The 24,608-nt window shown below is 41.2% G+C and overlaps 1 protein-coding gene across 1 annotated transcript in view; it reads left to right on the top strand.

Moving 5' to 3' along the window:
• The window catches only part of PHEX (phosphate regulating endopeptidase X-linked), a 188,569-nt gene that overhangs the window by 100,257 nt on the left and 63,704 nt on the right, over nt 1-24,608 (top strand). The window lies entirely within an intron of this gene.

The raw sequence follows: 24,608 nt of genomic DNA, 5'->3' as shown, positions 1-24,608 counted from the left end.
TTTTGTCCAGCTGCACAGCTTGCAGGATCTTAGTTCCCCAACCACGGAGTGAACCTGGGGCCATGGCAGTGAAAGCATCGAGTCCTAACCACTGGACTTCCAGGGAAGTCCCACATAAATCCACTTTTTGCTTTAATTATTTTTCTGGGTTATTAACGAGCACGCTCACACAGTAGAACTGGAATCTCCCTATTGGCTCATCCTTTGGAGATTCCTTCCAGATTTATCTATTGAGGACATTCGTGGAGAACCTGCCCTGTGGCAGGTCTTTTGTTAGATGCCTAGCAATTCACTAACCAGTGGATTTTTAGTCCAGTTATTCTACTTTGAACAACTTCATGGAACTGTCATCCGATTTATCCATTTTGCCTGCAAGGAGATCATGAGACATTTAGCAGTGCCTTTATATGATACAGTTACACTATATTTAGGGTATTCCTTGATTTTCTAATTTATTGTTCTATTTAAAAAGTGGGAACTTGAGGGAATTGAACATTCATTGGGTTCCCATTCTTTCTAAGGTCCTGTGTTATCCTCAGTGAAGATTACATTATTCCATGGGTTATAGCCAGCTATTCAGACTCCCAAACCAGAGATCTCAATTTTACTTCCCAGCCAACTGGGAGCACTTGAATCCTGTTGAGTCTTTCTTCCAAAAAGCTTTCAAATCTTTACCATTTCTGTTTCATAGTTCTTTCCTCCCCTAGCTTCTCCTCCTTTTTTCCTTTTTATATTGAGGTAGAACTCACATAACATAAAATGAAGCATTTTAAAATGTACAATTCAGTGGCACTGGCGACTTTTACAGTGTTGTGCAAACACCCCCTTTGTCTAGTTCCAGAGCATTGTCATCATCCTACAAGGAAACTTCATACCCAGTACTTCACTCCTCATTTGCCTTCCCCCAGCTTCAGGTAACCACCAATCTGCCTTCTGTCCGAGAATTCACCCATTCTGGCTCTTTCATATAAATGCAATCATAGACTGTGTGACCTTTTGTGTCTGGCTTCTTTCACTTGGCATGACGTCTTCTAGATTCATCCATGTCGTAACGTACATCCTCTCATCCTTTTTAGTCCATTTTCCCACTTGTAGTCTTGGAAAGAGAAAAACAAACCATTTTAGCATTTCTGATAGTGAGGTCTTTCCTGTCTTCTCTGAACTTTTGAAATGGCATCATAGTGTTTATGTATAACTAAAAAACTGTTCGCCCAAAATACAGATTACTGCATTGAACGGACCCCTGTAAGGGAAGAACTGTGGTCTCTGGTTCACTCTTGTGTGCTCAGAATCCAACATGGCTTCCCTTCTTTGGCCACTGGGCAGACCTTAGTAAGAATCACGGCTCTACCAAGCACATAGGCAAGATGCACATTTTGGGGGGCCTCAGTTTCTTACCCATGAAATGAGAACAAATATACTAGTGTTTTCACAGAGTGGGAGGATTTAAACAAGTAATGTATGTCCAGTGACTAGCAAAGAGCAAGTGCTCAGTATTAGTAAGATGACATGTTCATCTTCCCCAAGTTTCCTCTTATCCTCACCAAATGACGTAATGCTCCATGAAAGTCTCCTAAAATTGGGAGAGAAAAGCTGATGCCAATTACGTTAGTGTCTTTGGGGTGGAGGTACAAAATGGACTTTTGTTAACGTTCACTCTGTTCAGTTTTTTTTTAACATCTTTATCGGAGTATAATTGCTTTACAATGGTATGTTAGTTTCTGCTTTATAACAAAGTGAATCAGTTATACATATACATATATCCCCATATCTCTTCCCTCTTGCGTCTCCCTCCCTCCCACCCTCCCTACCCCACCCCTCTAGGTGGTCACACAGCACTGAGCCGATCTCCCTGTGCTATGCGGCTGCTTCCCACTAGCTATCTGTTTTACATTTGGTAGTGTATATATGTCCATGCCACTCTCTCACTTTGTCCCAGCTTACCCTTCCCCCTCCCCGTGTCCTCAAGTCCATTCTCTAGTAGGTCTGTGTCTTTATTCCCATACTGTCCCTAGGTTCTTCATGACCATTTTTTATTTTTAGACTCCATATATATGTGTTAGCACACAGCATTTGTTTTTCTCTCTCTTACTTCACTCTGTATGACAGACTCTAGGTCCATCTACCTCACTACAAATAACTCAATTTCGTTTCTTTTTATGGCTGAGTAATATTCCATTGTATATATGTGCCACATCTTCTTTATCCATTCATCTGTTGATGGACACTTAGGTTGCTTCCATGTCCTGGCTATTGTAATAGACCTGCAATGAACATTTTGGTACATGACTCTTTTTGAATTATGGTTTTCTCAGGGTATATGCCCAGTAGTGGGATTGCTGGGTCGTATGGTAGTTCTATTTTTACTTTTTTAAGGAAACTCCATACTGTTCTCCATAGTGGCTGTATCAATTCACATTCCCACCAACAGTGCAGGAGGGTTCCCTTTTCTCCACACCCTCTCCAGCATTTATTGTTTGTAGATTTTTTGACGATGGCCACTCTGTTCAATATTTTAAAACATGTTGTTATGGAAAAATTTAAATGTACACAAAAGTGTACGTAACAAACCCACAAGTTCTTATTACCCAGCCTCACCAGTGAGCAATCTTTGCTGTTTTGATTTCATCTTTTCCCCACCCCACCTGTTTTTATGCTTGAGAATTCTCAAGCTCATGTCAGATGTCATTTTTTTAAATAAATTTATTTTATTTTGTTTATTTTGGGCTGCGTTGGGTTTTCGTTGCTGCACGTGGGCTTTCTCTAGTTGCAGCGAGCGGGGGCTACTGTTAGTTGCGGTGTGCAGGCTTCTTCTTGTGGTGGCTTCTCTTTTTGTGGAGCACGGGCTCTAGGTGTGCAGGCTTCAGTAGTTGTGGCATGCGGGCTCAGTAGTTGTGGCTCGCAGGCTCAGTAGTTGTGGCGCACGGGCTTCGTTGCTCCGCGGCATGTAGGATCTTCCCAGACCAGGGCTCGAACCCGTGTCCCCCGCATTGGCAGGTGGATTCTTAACCACTGCACCACCAGGGAAGTCCCGTCAGATATCATTTTACTATAAACATTTCATTATGTATCTTCAACAGTTAAGGATAAAAAACAAAACAAAACAACTCACCACAGTACCCGTAACATACCCATCAATATTAACAGCAACACCTGTATTCTGTCTGCTTTCTGTAATTATCTCAGAAATGTTTATTTTTTTTAAACAGTTGGTTCAAATTGGTATCCAAACAAGGTGTACATATTGCAGTTAATGGGTCTGTCTTTTAAAGCTTTAAAAGTTTTAAGAGTGCCCCTCCCCTTTTATCCATGAAATTTATTTGTTGAAGAAGTTGTGCCATTTGTCTGGTAGAGTTTTCAGCACTGCTGAGTTGGCTGATGATATACTATTGTTGTCTTTTAACATGTTCTTCTGTCCCTCATATTTTCCGCATATTGGTAGTTCAGCCTAGAGGTTTGATTAGATTCAGGCTCAATTTTCTTTTGGCGTAAAGACGTCATGGGCAGTGCTGTGTGCTTCCTGTGCAGCCCTCCAAGAGGCACATGGTGCTGTGTTGTCCCACTTCCACTGAAAATGTTGATTAGTGGGTTCAGGTATTCTCAGATTAATCCTTCCTTTTGAACTTACCCATCAACCTTTCACCATAGGCCGTGGTCCTCTTTCTTGACTGTGCCTTCATATCACCCCCGGGGAGCTTAAAACATCCAAATGCTCAGGCCACACCCCAGACCAATGACATCAGACTTTCTGGGGGTGAGACCCAGGCATCAGTATTTAAAGTTCCCCAGGAGATAGAAATATGCAGCCAGGGTTGAAAACTACTGTTTTAATCGTTTAAGCGGTCATTGATAATATATTGCATAGATACATGAGTTCATTAGGGATTGCAACGGGTGATTTTCTAGTTCCATCATTCTTTCTGCGTATATTAGCTGGAATATTTCTATAAAAAAGGATCTTCTCTCATAAACCACTTGATTACACTGACATACAGCTTATACTGATATAAACTGCTGAAAGGCAGCATAAATGTCTTTTTATTTATTGATTTTCACAATGAGTTGGTGCCCTAGTGCTTCCAAAGGTACCAAAGCAGTTTGGTTTTTAAATATCATGATAAACTCAGGGAATTTTATGTATTTGATTTGTTTAGATTCATTACAATCATCATTATTTTTTAGCTCAAATTGTCCCATATTGGCCAACCTGAGGCTCTTCCGTTAGGGAATTTTGACATGACTCTAGTTGTTTCTGACAGCATCTTTGCTCCCTGGCACAACAAGATATCCTCTTTAATGTTTGACTTCAGTTTAATCACAGGCTCTTTTGAACAGTTTATAAATCATTGCCTTAATTAGTTCTTCTCCCAATGAGCAATATATTGATTTGTGTTGTTGTTGTGGGAGGGGGAGAGGAGAGAGACTCAGTACCAACTTGAAATACAGAGTTTTAGTCATAAGCAAATTTGCAGAAGTTTGAGTGAGAGGTTTATGTGAATTGTCATTTGTAAGGGGCACTAGCTCATGTCAGTGGACATACATGTAATATATTCTATGGTTTTTGAAAATTTTTGCAGTGTTGTGTTCTCAAGAATATAAGGAAGTATATAACTAGTGTATGACCATGCCATACATTAAAAAAATTAATGCTAGTATCAAGAAGTAGAACTAATTTGAACAATGTGGAACAATGGAACTATGTTAACAGATGAAACTTGCAATGGTAAATATTCAAAAAATTTAACAACATCAACAAGCAGTAATAGTTTAAATGTGGTACTGTGTAAGTGTTTAATGTTTAAGTGCATATTAAGGATTATTTTGGCTTGTGGGATTTGTTGGTTGTAGGACTTTGAAAGAAATTGGGAAATGCTATGTTAGCCTCAGAGTGAAATTCCAGAGGCCCAGGGGAGAGAGCTGCTTTTTAAACATTATGGAGACTATTTATTACTTTTATTCATGGGATTGGGGGGAGAGGTTTAATGCCTGTCTTTATTCTTTTTTGGTCCAAATCCAAATTGAGTATGTTAGGAATTCACTTACAAATACATGTTTAGTTTGGTTTGATAAGAAGAATCAGTTTTGATATGTTGATTTTTAATTTCATGGGAAAAGAGTCCATTAGGGATGTTTGCGTTCTCTGTGTATATTTTGTGATGCTTCTTCTCTTTGGCCCAAGATGAAACTAATAGCCACGACGTGTCTGCTTATCTGCTCTCTCTGAGGTTGTGTCTGCTGCTGTCAGCGGCTCCCTTCTTATCTGGCTGCTGGGCCTGCTCAGTCAGTTATATGGGAATGTCAGTTCCATTAATAACCCAAGGGCCGGACAGGCAGATAGTGGAAAATGGGTGAAGAGAGAGAAATTGTATTTAACCTGGTGTTCTGAGTTGTCATTTTCTAGACCCTAGCATAGCTGGGTAAAGACAGGCTTGAGGGCGTGATAGCAAATCCAGTTCTGACAGAATCTCACTTATGAGCTGCAGAAACAACCTGATACCAAGAGAAGAAAGAGTGAAAGAAGCTGGGAAAGAGGTAAAGGTAATTGGAAAAGTTGGAGGAAGCAGTGCTAGGAAGAAATGGCACGACCAAAGTATTCTGATAGAGGTGCAGACAGCTTTGCAAAATAAATTTCATTTTGATTTTTAAAAACATTTTAATTTACTAATTTATTATTTAATTTTTTTTTTTTTTTTTGGCTGTGCCACACAGTTTGCAGGATCTTAGTTCCCCGACCAGGGATTGAAACTCAGCCCTCTGCAGTGAAAGCATGGAGTCCTAACCACTGGACCGCCAGGGAATTCCCTAATTTTGATTTTAAATAGTATCATTCTTGGCATTTCAAATGAACAAAATTCCTTAAAAAAAAAAAACGGATTTTATGGAAGGATTGATTCCTCATAGAGGATTTTGGGGTTTTGTGTTGTTTTGGTTCTGGATCTGTCAATTGCCAGAGGGAAGAGAGCAGGTTTTAATTTTCTTCGTGCAGGGAGAATGACTCACCTACTGCAGTGGTCTGTATTTGTGTTCTCTATTGCTGTGTAACAAACCACCCCAAAACCTGCCGCCTTAAAGCAGCAAGTATTTTATTATTTCGCATGAGTCTCTGGGTTGGTTGGGGCTCAGATGGGTGACTCTTCTGCTGGTCTCGTCTGGAGTGTCTCAGGCATTTGCAGTCAGATGGCAGCTATGGCTGAACATCTGAGGTGGCTTCTTTGCTTGTGTCTGACACCTCAGTGTTCCTTACGTGGCTTCTTTCTCCAGAAGAGTAATGTGGTACTCTTACAGGGGAGCTGAGGGCTCCAAGAGGGAGGCAGCAGAAGCTGCCAGCCTTCTTAAGGTCTGGGCTTAGAAGCCCCAGAATGTTTCATGTGTTACATTCTTTTGGTCAAAGCCAGGGACAAGGCCAGTCCATATTTGAGGACAAGAGAAAGACTCCATCTCTTTTTATTTATTTATTTTTTTTTTGCGGTACGCAGGCCTCTCACTGTTGTGGCCTCTCCCGTTGTGGAGCACAGGCTCCGGACGCGCAGGCTCAGCGGCCATGGCTCACGGGCCCAGCCGCTCCGCGGCATGTGGGATCTTCCCAGACCGGGGCACGAACCCACGTCCCCTGCATCGGCAGGCGGGCTCCCAACCGCTGCGCCACCAGGGAAGCCCCAAGACAACATCTCTTGATGCGAAGAAGGTGTGAGCGCACAGGGAGGGAAGGCATTGTTGGCAGCCATCTTTGGAAACTACCTACCTACAGTGTGTATCCTTTGCCTCTCTCACCTGTGTTCAGTTTTTCATTATTTACAATTGAGAATTTTGAACTATTTTTACCCCCTCTTTAACACCTGACCACCGAGTATCATTAAATTTTCCCCATTTTCCTGTTAAGTTGTTTTATATTATTGACTTATTTTTTTTCTTAGCTCAAAACCAGTATATACATTGACTTAGAGAACTATTTGAGTAAACCTAATTATTGTTGAACTGTGATGGGGAAAGGACTCAGCCTCAGTCTGTGAGACCTTCCTGCATAGGTATAAGAAATACCTACTACATGTTAGGGCCCAGAACTGGACTAAGTCAAAAGGGGCCCAACCCCATCCTAGTAGGCACATCATTTTTTTCCAGTTTTACATACATTTGAGTGCCTTAGTAAATAAACTTAATTTTCAGTATAGACACCCCTGACACTGACTCCCTGTACTTTTTTAAAAAATTGAAGTGTAGCCGATTTACAATATTGTGTTAGTTTTAGGTGTACAGCAGAGTGATTCAGTTATACATATTTTTTTTCTTTCCAGATTCTATTCCATTATAGGTTATTATAAGATACTGATTATCATTCCCTGTGCTATGCAGTAAATACTTGTTGTTTATCTATTTTATATATAGTAGTGTGTATCTGTTAATCTCATACTCCTAATTTATCCCTCCCCCTTCCCCTTTGCCTTTTGGTAACCATAAGTTTGTTTTCTATGGCTGTGAGTCTATTTCTGTTTTGTAAATACATTCATTTGTATTAATTTTTAGATCCCACATGTAAGTGATGTCATATATTTGTCTTTCTCTGTCTTACTTCACTTAGTATGATATTCTCTAGGTCCATCTATATTGCTGCACATGGCAATATTTCATTCTTTTTTATGGCTGAGTAATGTTCCATTGTATATGTATACCACATCTTTTTTTATCTGAATTTTTTATTGAGATAATTTTAGATTCACAAGCAGTTGTAAGAAATAACACAGATCCCATGTACATTTTACCCAGTTTCCTCCAATGGTAACATTTTGAAAAACTACCATGTAAGTCATAACTGGGAAATTGACATTAATATAATCCACAGATCTTCACATTTCCCCAGTTTTACTCTGTGTACATTTTACAGTTTTATCACGTGTAGGTTTATGTACCCACCACCATAGTCAAGACACTAAACAGTTCCAGCACCTTATGCTACCCTTTTATACCCACCTCCCATCCCCACCCCTGAATCACTAAGCTGTTCTCCATTTCTAAAGTTTATTATTTCAAAATATTACATAAAGGAATCACACTGTCTTTATCCTTTTGGGATTAGCTTTTTTTTCTTGGTAGAGTTTTCAGGAGATCCATCCCCAGGTTGTGGCGTGTATTAGTAATTTGTTCCTTTTTATTGTTGAGTGATATCCCATGAAATGGATGCATGCCAGTTTGTTTAAACCATTCAGCTGTTGGAGGACATCTGAGCAGTTTCCAGTTTGGGACTGTTATAAGTAAAGCTGTTAGAACATTCATGTACGTAGAGGTTTTTGTATGAATATAAATTTTCATTTCTTTAGAATAAATGCCCAAGCGTGTAATTGCTGGGTCGGATGGTAATTGCATGTTTTGTTTTATAAAAAAACTACCAAACTGCTTACCAGTGTGGCTGTACCATTTTACATTCCCACCAGCAATGTCTGATGAAGCACTTTTTCTGCATCCTCACCAGTATTTGGTATTATCACTGTTTTTTATTTCAGCCATTCGGATAGGTGTGTAGTAATATCTCATTTTTTTAATTGTGGAAATAAATTTATTTTGTTTTTTAAATTTATTAGGTTGCTTCCATGTCTTGGCTATTGTAAATAGTGCTGCTATGAACGTTGGGGTACTTGTTTTTTTTGATATTGAGTTGTATGAATTGTTTGTATATTTTGGATATTAGCCCCATGTCAGTTGCATTGTTTGCAGATATTTTCCCCCATTCATAGATTGTCCTTTTGTTGATAGTTTCCTGTGCAAAAGCTTTTAAGTTTGATTAGGTCCCAATTGTGTATTTTTGCTTTTATTTCTTTTGCCTTGGGAGACTGAGCTAGGAAAACACTTGCGTGATTTATATTAGAGAATGTTTTGCCTATGTTCTCTTCTACGAGTTTTATGGTGTCATGTCTTGTATTTAGGTGTTTAAACCATTTTGAGTTTATTTTTATATAAGGTGTGAGGGAGTGTTTTAACTTCATTGATGTACGTGAGGTTCTGATTTCCTGTACTTTATAGCCAAAGACTCTCGGCATTGGAAAGGGCTATGCTTGCTGACCTAAGGAAGAGGGGACAGATCTGCTGCCTTTGCTATATTCTGGTGTTGCCAGTGCTGAAGCCACTGTGCAGGCTAACAAGAGCCTCCTTGCAGGGGTTCGTAAGCATTAAACTAATGAGCTGCGTGGACCTGTCCCAAAGTGGAGCAGAGTCAAGGACAGCACTGAGGTTGTGTCCTTTAGGGCTGCAGAAGAGAGCCTTTGTTTAATTCTCGTATTAAGTTATAAAATGAATTTACACGTGTATGGAATAATTTGGCTTGTTCTTCCAGGCTTTTGAAAATGAAAGTTAAGGTTTGGCAAAGTGATTTCTATAGATCTGTATGAAGTCGTGTTCTAAAGAGGCCCTATGAATTGTCCTAAGTAATTTCTGATTTCCATTAACAATTATTCACAAAAAAGGAGCTTGTCGGAGAGAGCAATTTTAAAATGAGAAAACTTGACAGAGTAGAAGAGGAGCAAATCCCTTCCTTCTGCTCTTCTCTTCCCACTCCCCAAATGCTCCCTAATTGTTGGATGCTTGTTTGAGTGTCTTCTGTCAACATCTAGTGAGAATGAGAGCTAGGTGAGGAGGAGCTGGAAGCTCTTGCAAACTTTTCAGACTGGAGTTACCTCAGACCCAGGCTATCAGTGTTCAAAACAAAACAAAACGAAATAAAACTCCTCCGGCAATTCCAGTAAGCAGCCACGTTTGAGAAGCAGAGCCCTATTAGAGCGCTGCTGCTCAGACTTGAATGTGCACACCACTCTCCCAGGGACCTTGTGAAAATGCAGATTCTTATTAAGTTTGAAGTAGAGCCTGAGATTCTGCATTTCTAGCAAGCCCCCAGGTGAGATGGATGCACCTGAACCATGGACCGCACATTGAGTAGAGTGTAGAGCAGGAGTTGGCAAATTTCTCGCTCAAAGGACAAGATAGTAAGTATTTTGGGCTTTGCAGGCCATGTGGTCTCTGCCACAGCTATTCAGACCTACTCTTGTCCCATGTATGCAGCCATAGACGTTATGTGAACAGATGTGCATGACTGTGTGTCAGTAAAACTTTATTTACAAAATCAGGCAGCAGCTGGAATTTGGCTTGCAGGCCATGGCTTGCCAACATGGTCTAGCACTTTACTAGTCTCAAGTTTTTGACCAACACCTTGCTGCTTTCCTCTCTTGTTGGGCTGAAGTTTGAGTAAGAATTAAGTGGTTTTATATAGAGGTTACTCATCGGCTTTGTTGAATGATGAATAATTGATGATGACATTTAGGCTGCTGTTTACCAACAGCCCACGTTGTCCCTTGGCTATGGCTCATTGCTTTGTCTTGCGTATAGGTGGCCTTTCTTTTTTTTTTTTATTTTTTAAATTTTTTTAATTTTTTTTAATTTTATTTATCCCAGAATAAATAACCAGGTCTGAACTGTGAGGGCAGAAGGTGGCTTTGGGTTGCATTTCCTTTATCTGTCTCTCACCACTCACCCTCTGGAGTTTAGTCTGAACGGGTGGAGGCTGGTACTCTGGCAGAGAGGTAGAGAGCAGCAAGGTACCTGGACCCGTGAACGTTGGCATATGCCATACCATGTGTATAGCTGTTATGGTAGCAGAAAGTTACATGTTACTGATGATATATGCTTACAAGCAGATAATGCACGACCAAGTTGCCAGAATTTTGGGGAACCCAAAGTTGGAACCAGAAACTCATCATTCTTAAGGCCCATATTCCATCTCATGGGCTTCTGGGGTAAGGTACAAGGTTCCTGGTCTGCTGCTTTTGGTATGTTCCTGCATTTGCAACCTCAAAACCAGTCTGGTTAAGCTTAATTGATTCAAACTGGCTCTCATTTGTCTTTATGACTGTGCTAAGATCCCTGAGGGAGAGACCTTATTCCTCTTTCAAAGTGGGTGGATGCGGGCCAGAAATCCTTGGGCCAGGGGTGCTCAGGCTAGACACATTTCTCAGGGTAGTTGCCAGTGGATCTTCTCTATGAGGTTGATAACCGTCTCTTCATGGAGCCCCATTCCCTGGAACTTTCCTCCTATCGGTGAGGTCTCATTTACTTCATTACCTTGACTGGTCTGAAAAATAGATGTTCTCATATTTCCAGAATAGAAATACTTTCTTGTCTCTCCTTTTCCATTTTGATCTCCTCTCTTGGCTAAGCCTTGGTCTGCTATGGGCTCTCAAAGTTTAGTCCCACTGGTGTCCAGAACTAAAAGCTCGATGGAATGATTTTTAGGGAAGGATGGAGAACTTCTTAAAAGTATTCTTACAGCTAAAAATATTATTTTTCTTAGCATGTTGAACATGGCTACTGATGCAGAGGTGGTCTTTACACATTAATCAGTTCATTTGGATTTATAATTTATATAATAGGATATTACTTTTCATCTCTCAAAAGATGGTGTATGTTGGAAAAACATGGGCGTTTTGAAGTCAGATTAGGGCTAAGTTAATCTGGGTTAAAAAGCTGGTTTTGGCCCTTATTGCCTGTAGGACTTGGGGAGAGTTATTTCCCCTTTCTGAGGCTCAGATCCATCAGCTGTGAAATGGGGATAATCTGTACTCACCTGATAGCGTTGAGGTAAAATAAATTTGGATCTGATGAGGAAGTGAAGCACTTAGCCCAGTACCTGATCCATAGTTAAAGTTCAACAAACAACATTACATTTGTTATTATTAAAAATGTTATTTCTGTTGTTGCTGATTGTGTTTAGCACTGAGATCTCCTCTTTTTTATACAGCGGGTTTTTATTAGTTATCTATTTTATACATATTAGCGTATATATGTCAATCCCCGTCTCCTAGTTCATTCCCCCTCCCCCCGCTTTCCTCCTCGGTGTCCTCACATTTCTTCTCTGCGTCTTGTTTTTGCCTCTCATTCTCCACGTGTCTGACTGTGAACTCCTTGAGGACAGGAGTGCAGCGTGTTAAACTATGTGTCTCAGCTCTTGCTACACACAACACAGATGAATTTCTCAGATGCAATGTTGAGATGAAAGAAGCCAGACACACAAGAGTACACACTTTTTTTTGAAGTTCAAGAGCAGGCAAAACTAAGCTATGGAGATAGAGGTCAGAATACTGGTTATCTTGAGGGTGGATAGCTTATTAACTGGAAAGGCACCCCTGGCCCAAGGATTTCTAGTAGCCTTCTGTGTACTAGAAATATTTTAAATCTTGTCTCAGAGTTGCTAGCACAGGTTTGTGTGTATGTGTGTGTGTGTTTAAAAACAAATCTTTGATTTGTACACTTATTATTTGTGTACTTTGTGTATGTTACAACTCAAAGAACTTTAAGAAGATATTTTCAAGTCTGTGGCGCTTGTTTGGCAGTTAGTAATCACTCTGTAAAAGACTGAATATTGAACAGATATTGTGATGAAGAAAGTGGTCAACTTAATCACCACGTGACTAAAGCCACATTTTAAGGAAGATGTAATATACCTTTGAAAAACATGGTGGACATAGTTCATAATCAGAGTTCACACTGTTATACACAACACTGCTTAAATCTTCATCTGGCTGTTTCGGAAAATACTGTAACTGGGGATGATGACAGGACTTGTTATTTAGGACTGTTTGTGCAGGTGGCATGGTAGGGAACGAAGTAGAGAGAGGAATACAGTTCCATCAGATTGGTGGAAAACCTCATTTGTGTTTTATTTTTTTTTCATTTTATTTTTTTTAATATACCTCATTGTAGTTTTTTTTTGTTGTTGTTGTTGTTTATTTTTTGCGGTACGCGGGCCTCTCACTGTTGTGGCCTCTCCCGTTGCAGAGCACAGGCTCCGGACGCGCAGGCTCAGCGGCCTTGGCTCACGGGCCCAGCCGCTCCGCGGCATGTGGGATCCTCCCGGACCGGGGCATGAACCCATGTCCCCTGCATCGGCAGGCGGGCTCCCAACCGCTGCGCCACCAGGGAAGCCCCTCATTGTAGTTCTCATTTGCATTTCTCTAATGATTAGTGATGTTGAGCATCCTTTCATGTGTTTGTTGGCAATCTGTATATCTTCTTTGGAGAAATGTCTACTTAGGTCTTCTGCCCATTTTTGGATTGGGTTCTTTGTTTTTTGATATTGAGCTGCATGAGCTGCCTATATATTTTGGAGATTAAATTGAGTCTCTACTGCTTCTACCTCTGTTTTTCCCCCTCTCCCCTTGTTCTTTTATCAATTACACTTTGAAATGAAATCTGCAACTCTAATAGATGCTACTGAAACTTGTTTGGCAATTCTACCAGATGGTATTTGAATCTCGGGTGTTGTGTGAAAAATGAAAAGACCAAACACATGCACAAATAAATGAAGGTTGAATTAATCTTTATAATTAAATAGAATATTACCCTGCTATGACTGATTTTAGCTTTCAAAGTGGATTGCACTTTGAAATTGCTAACTTTTCAGTGAACTGTAATTGTATTAGCGTGGCTTTTTAGATGCCTCAGAGTACTTAAAAATATATTTTACCGAGCTACTCGGAGAAAAGTTATTAGAACTTTTAATGTAAATATCTCTGAGATCTTAGGGTATATTTCTATCATGACTTATAGTTGAAAAGCACTTTCCAGTTGTTAATTCTTTGCCTCTATCATCCTGGGATTTAGGTGGCATTGACCAGAAATTAGGTTGAACTGCAGTTGCCTGAGGCACGTTAAAAAATTGATGGGAGAGAAGATCATAGTGTTTTCTCCATAAAATACTCCTAATGGCATAATAGTGGTGACCATTAATGAAATGCCTAAGGAATATTGAAGGACTGGATGAGCCCCCTTCTTAGGAATGGGTAATATGGATACAATGTCAGGGGTTCTCCCATGTGGGTCCAGATGCCTTGACAAGTACCACAGTCTAGGTCAGATTGTGTCTCACACCTGAGCATGCGTGAGAATCCCCTGCAGCAGTGGTTCTTAACCCAGGGTGATATTGTACCCCCAGGTGACATTTGGCAAGGTCTGGAGACATTTTTGGTCACAGCTGGGAACGGGGGAGAGTTGACTGGCATTAGTGGGTAGAGGTCAAGGATGCTGCTAAACATCCCACAGTGCACAGGACAGACCCCCACAAATGAGAATAATTTGGCCTAAATGTCAGTAGGACCAAGGTTGAGAAACTCTGCCTTAAGGTAAGGTTTGTTGCAATGCAGATTCCTAGGTTGCAACCCGGACACATTTGACTTAGTAGGTCCGAGGTGGATCCACAAATCTGCATTTTAACGAGCTCCCAAGTGATGCTGATGCTGTTGGTTCAAGGATAGAGGTTTGAGAATCCCTGAACTAGAAGAGTCCAGTGTCAAAGGAACAAGCATTATATATGTGCATTGGCCCCATGGCATCCTTCTTTTAGGAAAACTGTGTGACAGTTTACATTTACCTAATTTAATAATTCAGCAGATATCTTATTTGATCTTTCCCCTGTGTTATGAGGGAGGTAGTTTGAAGTTTTTTCAGGCTGGTAAAGAATCGTTCACGTCAGAGGTAAACCTCAGTGGAATAAATGAGGACAATTCTGGTTCAGGTGGACTGTTGATGAGAGAACAGGATGTGTTATTGAAGTTAATCTCCAGCTTGCCTCCTGTTTAAGTAAGTAATTTAACAATTGGGAGGAGGATTAAGTGGCTGATAAAGTTTATCTGAGAACATGTTAGGTGTTAGGGACTAGGTGCTCAATGTGCATTTCTAAGCCATTTGAATCTTGACATTTGAAAATGGTTTTTAGTAATTTGTATATATTTTTTCTTTTCCTCAAAAAGTGCATTGATTTTTCCATGGTATTCCCATTTCTGCTTAATATTTGTATGCTCGCTCTGTTTTAAAATTCAGGTATTTACCTCAACAAAACATGAAGCATTATTATAAGTTTAATCACATGTTTATATCTGATGAACCTGTCCAAAAAGATTAAACTTTGTCCCTATTTTTCCCTTGCTATCTTTACTATTAGTTTTGAAAAATTTGGGACCTTCTTATGTAGAAGAGGTGTTGGCATAATTTTTCTGCAAAGAGCCAGATAGTAAACAGATAGTAAATGTTTTAGGCTTTGGGGGCCCTATGGTCTCTCTTGCAGCTACTCAGCTCTGCAGCTGTAGCGTGAAAGTGGCCATAGACAATCCATAAACAAATGAACGTGGCTATCGTTGGAGAGGAAAAACTTCTACTACCCTTTGAGGTTCAGTGTTCGGGGGTCTGCAAATTAAACTGACAGAAGGTGGATTAGCAGGAGAAAAGACAAAGTTTATTCCATTAGGTAGGTGGGAGCTCACAGAAAATGTAGCTCAAAGAAGCAGTGAGAATTGGGGCCTCATATGACATGTTTTTTTTAAAAAAACACTTTATTATTTTTTTATTGAGGTACAGTTGATTCACAGTATTATATAACTTTCAGGTGTACAACATAGTGGCTCACAAATTTTAAAGAGTATGCTCCATTTATAGTTATTATAAAATATTAGCTATATTCCTTGTGCTGTGCAGTATATCCTTGTAGGTTATTTATTTTATACACAGATTTCAAGGAACAATAAACGGTGGGATATGACTGAGAAATACGTGGAGGAAACTAATGGAAGGTAAGGTTTGATTTAGTAAGGTCTGTGTATGCAATTTCTCATCCTGGCGCTGACTTCTCATCTCTGGTGATAAGAGTCACTCTTTGCCCCTGGTATGAGAAGCCTCCCTTAACAGGGATTTATGACAGTGGAATTCTTTTGGAAGGCCTGCTTTTAGGCAGATAAGGGGAGTGCAGAGAAGGCCTCTTCCTCTATCTGTTGATTCTCAAATGCCTTCAGCTCAAAATAATTCTTATGCTGCAGTGACATATTTTGGACCCCTTCACCATGTCCCAAAACACAGTGATTTTTACAAAAATGTGTGGTAGGCTTGTTTTGGCCTGTTGGCTTTTGTTTACTGACCCGTGACATAGAGCCCTGCGTGTGGGGCAGAGAAAAATACCACTTACTTTGGCTCATCTGAAAGCCTAACTATAATATAGGATTGTTCTGGCTCTCGGGTTTTTATCATCTTGGCCATGTCTGGACAAATAGATTTGGTTAATTGGAAGCTTAGGATATTCATTTAATCAGGTCTAGCAGCTGTTCTATTTGCGAAAACTTTGTGAGCAGTTTACCCCATGTAATTGAAGGTAATAAAAAGACATTGACACTCTCCTGTTCAGCTTCAAAGGGGATACGTGAGAGTTGCCACTATTTTTAAGGTAATGTTGCCCCTACCATCAGGGAGATGTGTTGTTTTATGGATTAATCATAGGATGGTTTTGGGTTCTTAAGTCTGTTGTTACTCCCTGCTCCATCTATGTTCAAAGAAAACCCAAATGTTCTTTTTTTAAAAAACTGTTGGGTACAGGGCTCACCCAAGTGAGAGGACTATCACAGTGATACCAGGAAACTGTTTAGTGCCGGTGTGGCTAAATTATGATTTACCTGTACCAGAGTACTTTCCTTTTTTGGACTGGAAAAACTGCCCACCTTCAAGATAGATGGAGTAGGTATTTTATTTTAATTAATTAATTATTGGACTTGCATTGGGTCTTCGTTGCTGCGCGTGGGCTTTCTCTAGTTGTGGCGAGCAGGGGTTACTCTTCATTGTGGTGCGTGGGCTTCTCATTGTGGTGGCTTCTCTTGTTGCGGAGCACGGGCTCTAGGCACACGGGCTTCAGTAGCTGTGGCTCGCGGGCTCTAGAGTGCAGGCTCAGTAGTTGTGACTCACAGGCTTAGTTGCTCCGCGGCATGTGGGATCCTCCCGGACCAGGGCTCGAACCTGTGTCCCCTGCATTGGCAGGCAGATTCCCAACCACTGCACCACCAGGGAAGTCCTGGCGTAGGTATTTTCAAGGGAGACGATGGATGGATGGAGTTGCTTTATAATTTGGAACATACCTTCTTAGAATGTTGTCCATATCGGAGAGAAATGGGGATTGTCTGCTACACTGGGACATTATTCAGGCAGGGTTAAGGGTGGAAGACCTGAAATCTGAGCATTCCTGTCTTCCACCTTTTGCAAAATCAGAACTGTGACTTGCACTTAAAAAGCTCTGTGATTCATGGGGGGCGTTCTCCCCGCTGCATGATGCGTGAGCCTGTGAACTACACCCGAAAGCAATTTGCAGAATTCAAGTTTTTGAAGACTCTTGATAAATCATTGCCATTCTTGTCAAGAAGGTGAAATTTGATTTGTCAGATAACTGCATTGTTATTATTTGTGGAATTCAGAAAGCCCCAAAGGATATTAAAGCCTGTTCTCCAGCCTAATTTTCATTAATACCATTAGCCCTGCTTAGGATAATATCTTCAGCCAGGACATCTACACTAGTCAATCATTTGTTTGGCATCATGGGAATTGCTACTGTTTTGAAGGATAGTGTAATTCATGTGCAGTCTCCTGAACTTCCGACGCTTAAAGCTCAGAATTTTGATTGATGTTTAATAGTTATTGTAGAACTCATGAGAGAAAACGAGACCTTGGCGTGGTGAAGCCTGACTGACGGTTTCACAGCTGTTGCAAGCGTTAATAAAGTTGTGCTCTAAATTGTTTGTAAAAGGGCAGTTGATCATCAATTGTTCCATTTTTTTCTTAAGTTAGTTAAATTAATAAAAGAGAAAAAATATGCTAAGCGACTTAACTATGTAGAAGAAACACAAAGCTGTTTAATTAAGTGTTTAAAGTGATGCCTTTGATGTAGTACATGCAAGACATTTGAGAATTTTCCTGACTCTCCTAAATAGCCAGGTCAGTGGGGATTAAAACAAATGAGCTTTCTGTCTTGATTTCTGCCGATCAGCTTAATATTAAGTGGCTTTGAAAATTTAGGATAAAGCAGTCAAGCTAACCAACCTTTAAATCAGTTTGGTCATCTGTGTAGAAATTCCATGTTGTTTCAGTGCTCACAGCCAAATAAAGCAGAATTCTGTTTGGTTCTTTTCTTCCCATGAGCGCTATCAAGTTGTAGTGTACGTTGTGGAAAATTGTGGGAAGGAGGGGTGACTTGAGAGTTTAAATCGTGTTGTGTTTTAAGTTTTCAGTGTTCCTTGTTTTTCTCGTTCATTTGTGATAGTTTTTCTCTCTCTCTCAAAGAAATAATCTTTACTTCATGAACTGTCTGTTGTCTCCACAGAAATTAATTGTGATTTTTAAAGTTCTAGCCCTGAGACTTTAGGGCAAGGAATAAACCCCCAAGTGACTAAGATTTGTTGCATGTACATGTTAGTAATAGCAAAGAGCAAAATAAAAACAAATATAAAACTTAATAGCTAAGCCCTGCACATACACGCAGACACCCCACCCTGTTCAGCGTGGATCACTTTAGCAAGCACTGTTGAGCACTTACTGTGTACTAGACCCTGTGCCATTAATTGAGGCAACTCAATGAACGACCTACCCTCAGTGAATTATGTGTCAGCCCAGGAAACTGTGGCTCTTGAGCCATATTTAGCATGCTGCCTGTTTTTGTATGGCCCCCAAGCTAAGCAAGGATTTTACCTCTTAAAATTGTTTTGAAAAGTCAAAAGAAGAGGAATATATCATGTTACATAAAAGTGATATGAGATTCAAATCTCAGTAGTGTCTGTAAATAAAGTTTTATTGGCATACAGCCACAGCCATTCATTTACGTGGTGTCCACGGCTGCTCTCCCAGGTACAATGCAGAGTTGAATAGTTGTGACAGAGGCCATATGGCCTGCAAAGCTGAAAATATTTACCATCTGGCCCTTTACAGAAAAAGGTTATTAACCCCTGATCTAGCTAATCCAAGTTATCCTTTCCCAATTCCTTTGTTATCCAAATACTTCTTTCAACTCTCTATTTCACTGCATTGGTATTAGAAGTAATTTTATCCACATTTTACAGATGAGGAAACTGAGGAACAGAGAGGTTCAGATAATTAAGATACTGCTCATACTTTGTAGTAGCGATTATGGCAAGTTGTCATAGAATGTTCTTCTTCAGTCTTTTAATATAAATACAGTGAGGCCATGGATCGTCTTATATATTTTTATATTTCTTTAGCACTGAGGAGAGTCCTGAGCCTCAACAGCATTCTCGATAAGTATTTGTTGTTTGATTGAAATAGCTTATATTAAAAAATACAGGTTTGGTTGCTGTCAAGAGTCAGTCCCAGGACTTCCCTGGTGGTGCAGTGGTTAAGGATCTGCCTGCCAATGCAGGGGACATGGGTTTGCTACCTGGTCTGGGAAGATCCCACGTGCTGTGGAGCAACGAAGCCTGTATGTGGCCAACTACTGAGCCTGCACTCTAGAGCCCGTGAGCCACGACTGCTGAACCTGCGCACCACACCTGCTGAAAACCATGCACTCTAGGGCCCACGTGCCACAACTACTGAGCCCGTGTGCTGCAACTACTGAAACCCGGGTGCCTAGAGCCTGTGCTCTATGGCAAGAGAAACCACCGCAATGAGAAGCCCGCACACCGCAACGAAGAGTAGCCCCTGCTTGCTGCAACTCGGGAAAGCCCGTGCGCAGCAGTGAAGACCCAACACAGCAAAGAAAAGAAAAAGTCAGTCCCAATGGATTTTGAAAACAAATTTTATTTATTATTTATTTATTTATTTATTACTTTTGGCTGGGTCGAATCTTAGTTGTGGCATGTGGGATCTTTTTGTTGCGGTGTGTGGGCTTCTCTCTAGTTGTGGCCTGTGGGCTCCAGAGTGCTTTGCCTCTGTAGTTGAGGCCCATCGGCTCTCTGGTTGTAGTGCACAGGCTCGGTAGGTGCGGCTGTCAGGCTTAGTTGCCTCGTAGCGTGTGGGATCTTAGTTCCCTGACCAGGGATCGAACCCATGTCCCCAGCATTGGAACGTGGATTCTTAACCACTGGGCCACCGGGGAAGCCCCAGTCCCAATGGATTTTAAACATTGCTCCATTTTCCAGAAAGTTCCCTAGGTTCTCAGAAAGTCTCTCTCTTTTTTCCCTCATTTTATCTCTTTTGGTAAGATCAGTTTATATGGAAATGTGCCTTGACGGGAGCAGCACTGAATGATGTTCTTGGTCATATAACCTTTTATATTTTCTCATACTATTCTTGACATTGATCAGAATGGGTTTATCAACTAAATTACTCATTACATGCATCAATATTTATTGAGCATTGATCACTTGCTATATGCCCGGCACTGTATTCCATGTGGGGAACACAATGGGGATTAAGTGGAATAGGCCATTAGCTTGATTTGAGTAGTATCAGAAAGAAGGTTCTGACAGCTACAGAAACCTCCCTTATAATTTGATTTATCCGTTTGGTTAATGAACTACTCTTTTAAATACAGATATTTCTCCTGAGTTAATACATTAGATTGCTATTAGTCACTCACATCTTATAAATTAGTTTGAGGCCCCAATGACAGCTAATAGGTTAGCTGCCGTGAGGGAATAACAGTTTTGATGGATGAGGAGCGAAGGGGGAGATGACGTTGGGGCACAGTGTATTGCCGAGGAAAGGCCAGTTTGGGGTATGATCAGAGAGCAAGTGGTATGAACACACAGGGCCTGCTAGGTACTGGGAGGAATGGATACAGGCAAGAGAAAGGAAGGGAAAACAGAAACCAAGATGGTGAATGCTAAAGGCAACCTTTGCTTTGATCTTGGCTAAGATCAGCTTTCATAGTGTTTCCTGTGTCCATTTTCTGAGGTGTGCAAATAGTGGCCCTCAGAAGAGTCCTCAGACTTTCGGGGGGATTTGAATAGCCTGGATTCTCCTGGCTCATACTTAGAGTCTGGCTTTGCTCAGGAAATCTTCCTCCATGCTCCAAGCATCTCATGGGCACATGTGTCTCCCCATTGATCACAGGGTTGCTTCAACAGCCTTCCTCTCTCACTACTTGACCTGTGACTAAAAAGAGTGACATTATTCCCCAGGGGAGTTCAGGTATTTGGTTAAGGATGTAATCTGGTCTGGGTTCCCCTAAAAGACCCTCCAAATAGGTACAGAACAGTGTTACTCCAGATCCTTGGAAGAAGTCGTACTTCTCCTTTCTCTGTATAATCTACAGCCAACATTTATTCATCATGTACTCTGGACCAAGGCATAAAAAAGTGCTTTGTGTGCAATGTCTTCGTGAATCCTTGCAGACAAACCAATGAAGTATAGGTACTATTTTTTTCCCCTCAGGCTGTATCTGATGAAAAGGAGATCATGTTAGGATTACATTCAGCTACAGCTAGTAGAAAACATTATATATAATGCCTCAGACAAATAGGGGTTTATTTTCCTCATGTCATAGACGGGGAAGGGAGGCAGTTCATGCCTGATATGGTGGGCTCCAGATGGCACCCAGCTCTTCATTCCACCCTTTTTAGCATGTCAATTTCTTCCTCTTGTTTGTTACCCTGTGATTACAAGATGGCTGCCCTATCTCTGCCATTGCATCAGTATTGCAGGAAGGAGGAAGAGGAAAGGCTAAAGCAGTGGTTCTTACCCAGCAGGCAATTTTGCCCCTAGGGGACATTTGGCAATGTCTGAAGACATTTTTGGTTGTCACGAGTTGTGAGGTGGTGTTGCTAGTGGCATCTAGTATGTAGAAACCAAAGATGCTTCTAAACATCCTACAGTCTACAGGACAGCTCCCACAGTAAGAATTACCTGGCCCCAAATGTCAATATTGCTAAGGTTGAGAAACTGTGGACTGCAGGCAGAGGACACATGCCAGCTGAAAAAAGCTTCGTCTTTTAAAACATATTCCTGGGAGTGCAACAAGGACTTTTGGTTATATGTCATTGGCCAAAATCTCATCCCGTAGCCAACTGTAACTGCAAAGGAAGTTGGGCGATGCAGCTGTTTTTTGTTGGGTCCATTGCCATCCTGAGAAGAACTGGGGTCTGATAGTAAGCAAGGGACAGGAATGTGGATATTGGATATATAATAGGCAGTATTTGCTTCAGAAAAGTTAAGTACTTTGTTCAGGGTCACACAGGTAGTGAAGATCATTTGAGCCTCCTTTATTGAGGAAGAAGGTCCGGTTGTCATGTGCAGCCCTTTCTGGAGGTCTTTGTGAATAAGGGATAGAAATGCATGCACTGGTTATGGAAAACTCTTGAGTTTTTGATCAGCCATAAGCAGACTGGGAAATATTTCTTGCAGGATATAACATGCAGTCTGTTTTTTATTTATCCCACTGTTCTCTCAGTGTTTGCAATGGAACTTGCCTTTCCTTCTTGTCCTTATAACCCATGGAGTAATTGATTTCAGGCCTGCTTCACTAATGCTTTTCCCTTCACAAGCCATCAAGCTTTTGGTGCTTCATTTCTTCCATTCTGAAAAAATTAAAAAGTGATGTGATCATTATTTGCTTTAAAGGGTATATCAGAGTTTATTCAGGAAAATGGGTGCCATTTTAAGTGTGTCAAGCAGAAAGATGTTTAATATGGGGATTTGGAGGCTTATGCAATCATCAGGAGGGCTGGGGAGTGGAGGGCAGAGCCTACCAATGGTCTCTGCTGCCCGCACACGAAAGGGCTCTTCTCAGGAGAATGCTTGGAAGCTGCTGGCAGAGCTCTTTATCTGCTGTCTGCAGATGCCCATGTGCCTGCCCATAGCTACCAGCAGCGAGTGAAGAAACAGTGTCTCCTCCTCTACTTTTCCAGTCTCCTATGAGTGCTTCTCATTCACAGAGTCTAACCTGTAGTCAGGTCCCATGGGGTTTTGGGAGATGTAGTTCTGAGGCTTCTCAGGGAAGAATGTAGAACGGGGTGGGGTGGGATGATGTGGAAGTGACAACAGACTGTCTGGCAGAAGGAGCATTTGGGTTTGAATAGAGGCATAACAACACAGCACATTTTTGGGGAAGAAGAGTATTCTTTTCAGACGTTGGCAGTGTTGCTACTAGTATTATTTACCTTTGTGTTCTTAGATGAATAGAGATTCTTTGTATCACCATTCTGGCTCTCTTCAAGTCGTGGTGTTGCTAAATAAATAATAAAAAAGGATTCAGTGACCTGCATATACAGTGCAGAAGGTAATATACTCTGTGCAGCTCTGTAGTGCAGTGGGGGTCCCAGAGAGTGAGGTTTGAAAAGCAATCCATGATTCACCAACATGCTCCGGAAAGACCAGTGTTCAGAAAACACTTGTGGATGACTCAGCTTGTGTATTTCTTTCTTTTTTTTGAGACTGTCTGGAGCTCTTTGTTATAGTTATTATGTATATGACTTGTGGCGAGCTAAGTATAGTGAGGAATTAAATACGAGGGAAGTAACAGAACAATCTGGAACGAGGTAACCTGTAGACATATGATGTATTGTTTGGTGTTGGGGCGAGTTGTAACCACTGGTTATCTGCTCTCGGGGTCATATCAGACTTTCAGTGTAACTCACAGGGTTTTAAAGGCAAAATTTGATCTGTGCTATATTTGAGGCTCTGGAACAGCAAAACCCATTATGACTGTGTCCTGCGGCACTTGTAAAATCCTCTCTGCGTCTTGAGTTTCAAGTTTCTGCTGATACTTAATATTTGAATTATCTCAAGGCAGATAAAGGAAAACATACTATCTTATTCTATTTATTTCTTGAGTGAGGAAAATTGAAAAGGACTGAAGGAAAAAACTCATTGCCAAGAGCAGTGTACAAAGGTCACTGGTTTTTGCTTTGCTGGAATAAAACCGATGTGTTTGGGGTTGCCTGGTGTCTTATGTTGGGACTTCTTGAGGCGGAGCTGGAGATGAGGATTTGTGTGCAGGTGATTTATGATTTATTCAGCAAGTGCTCCCAGGAGAAACCAGCAAGGGAATGAGGGAAGCCAGGCTGGGAAGGGTGAGAGATGGACCAGGGTGCCATTTCAGGGGAAGTCTCAGATAGCCTGATCCTGTGGGGAACTCCAGAGGGCAAATTATACCTCACACTGTGTCCTGAATTGAAGCAAAGGAGCTGGACTTTCGTATTCCTGCTACAGGCAGTCATTGGCTGAGGGCTGCTGGGATGGCAGCGGAGAAGCAGGGCCCACGGCAGATAAACTCCCAGGAGGAAACTGTTTTGAGTGCAGGCAAGGTGTCCTAGTAGCCCTAGGGCAGGCCTTCAGTCTCAGGTGCTGGCCATTAGAAAGGAAAAAGAACTTAGATGCTGGGGAGGGATATGCTGAGGTGATAAAAGGGATCCCAGGGGATCTGGGCAGAGGCCTGACACTGTACTTACTCTTTGAGTAAGCTGTTCTTTTGTTTTTGTGAGACCCTGAATCTGGGGAGAGGAGAGAGACAAAGTTTCTTGAGAGCAAGGGTTGGCAAACTTTTTCTTTAAAGTGCTAGATAGTAAATATTTGAGGTTTTGTGAGCCAAAGGGTTTCTGTCCCAACTATTTAACTCTGCCGTTGTAGTGCAAAAGCAGCCATAGATTGCATGTAAATGAGTGGGCGTGGCTGTGTTCCAAAGAAACTTTATTTATAGAAACAGATTTGGGCTGGGGAGCCGGGGCAGAGAGTAGATTTGGCTCATAGGCCATAGTTTGCCAGTCCCTGCTGTGGAGGCTCCTTGTGCGTGCCTATTTTTCCTTTATCCATTCCCTATAAACTGTAAAACAGGGAATAAGTAGTATGTCTATCAAAAGGATGGTTGTGATGCATCT

This window comes from Neophocaena asiaeorientalis, unplaced genomic scaffold (genome assembly GCF_003031525.2).
Source record: "Neophocaena asiaeorientalis asiaeorientalis breed wild unplaced genomic scaffold, Neophocaena_asiaeorientalis_V1.1 scaffold194, whole genome shotgun sequence".
In the NCBI taxonomy this organism is placed as follows: Eukaryota; Metazoa; Chordata; class Mammalia; order Artiodactyla; family Phocoenidae; genus Neophocaena; species Neophocaena asiaeorientalis.
The sequence above is the reverse complement of the archived record's forward strand: the minus strand, read 5'-3'. Positions and strand labels throughout refer to the sequence as shown.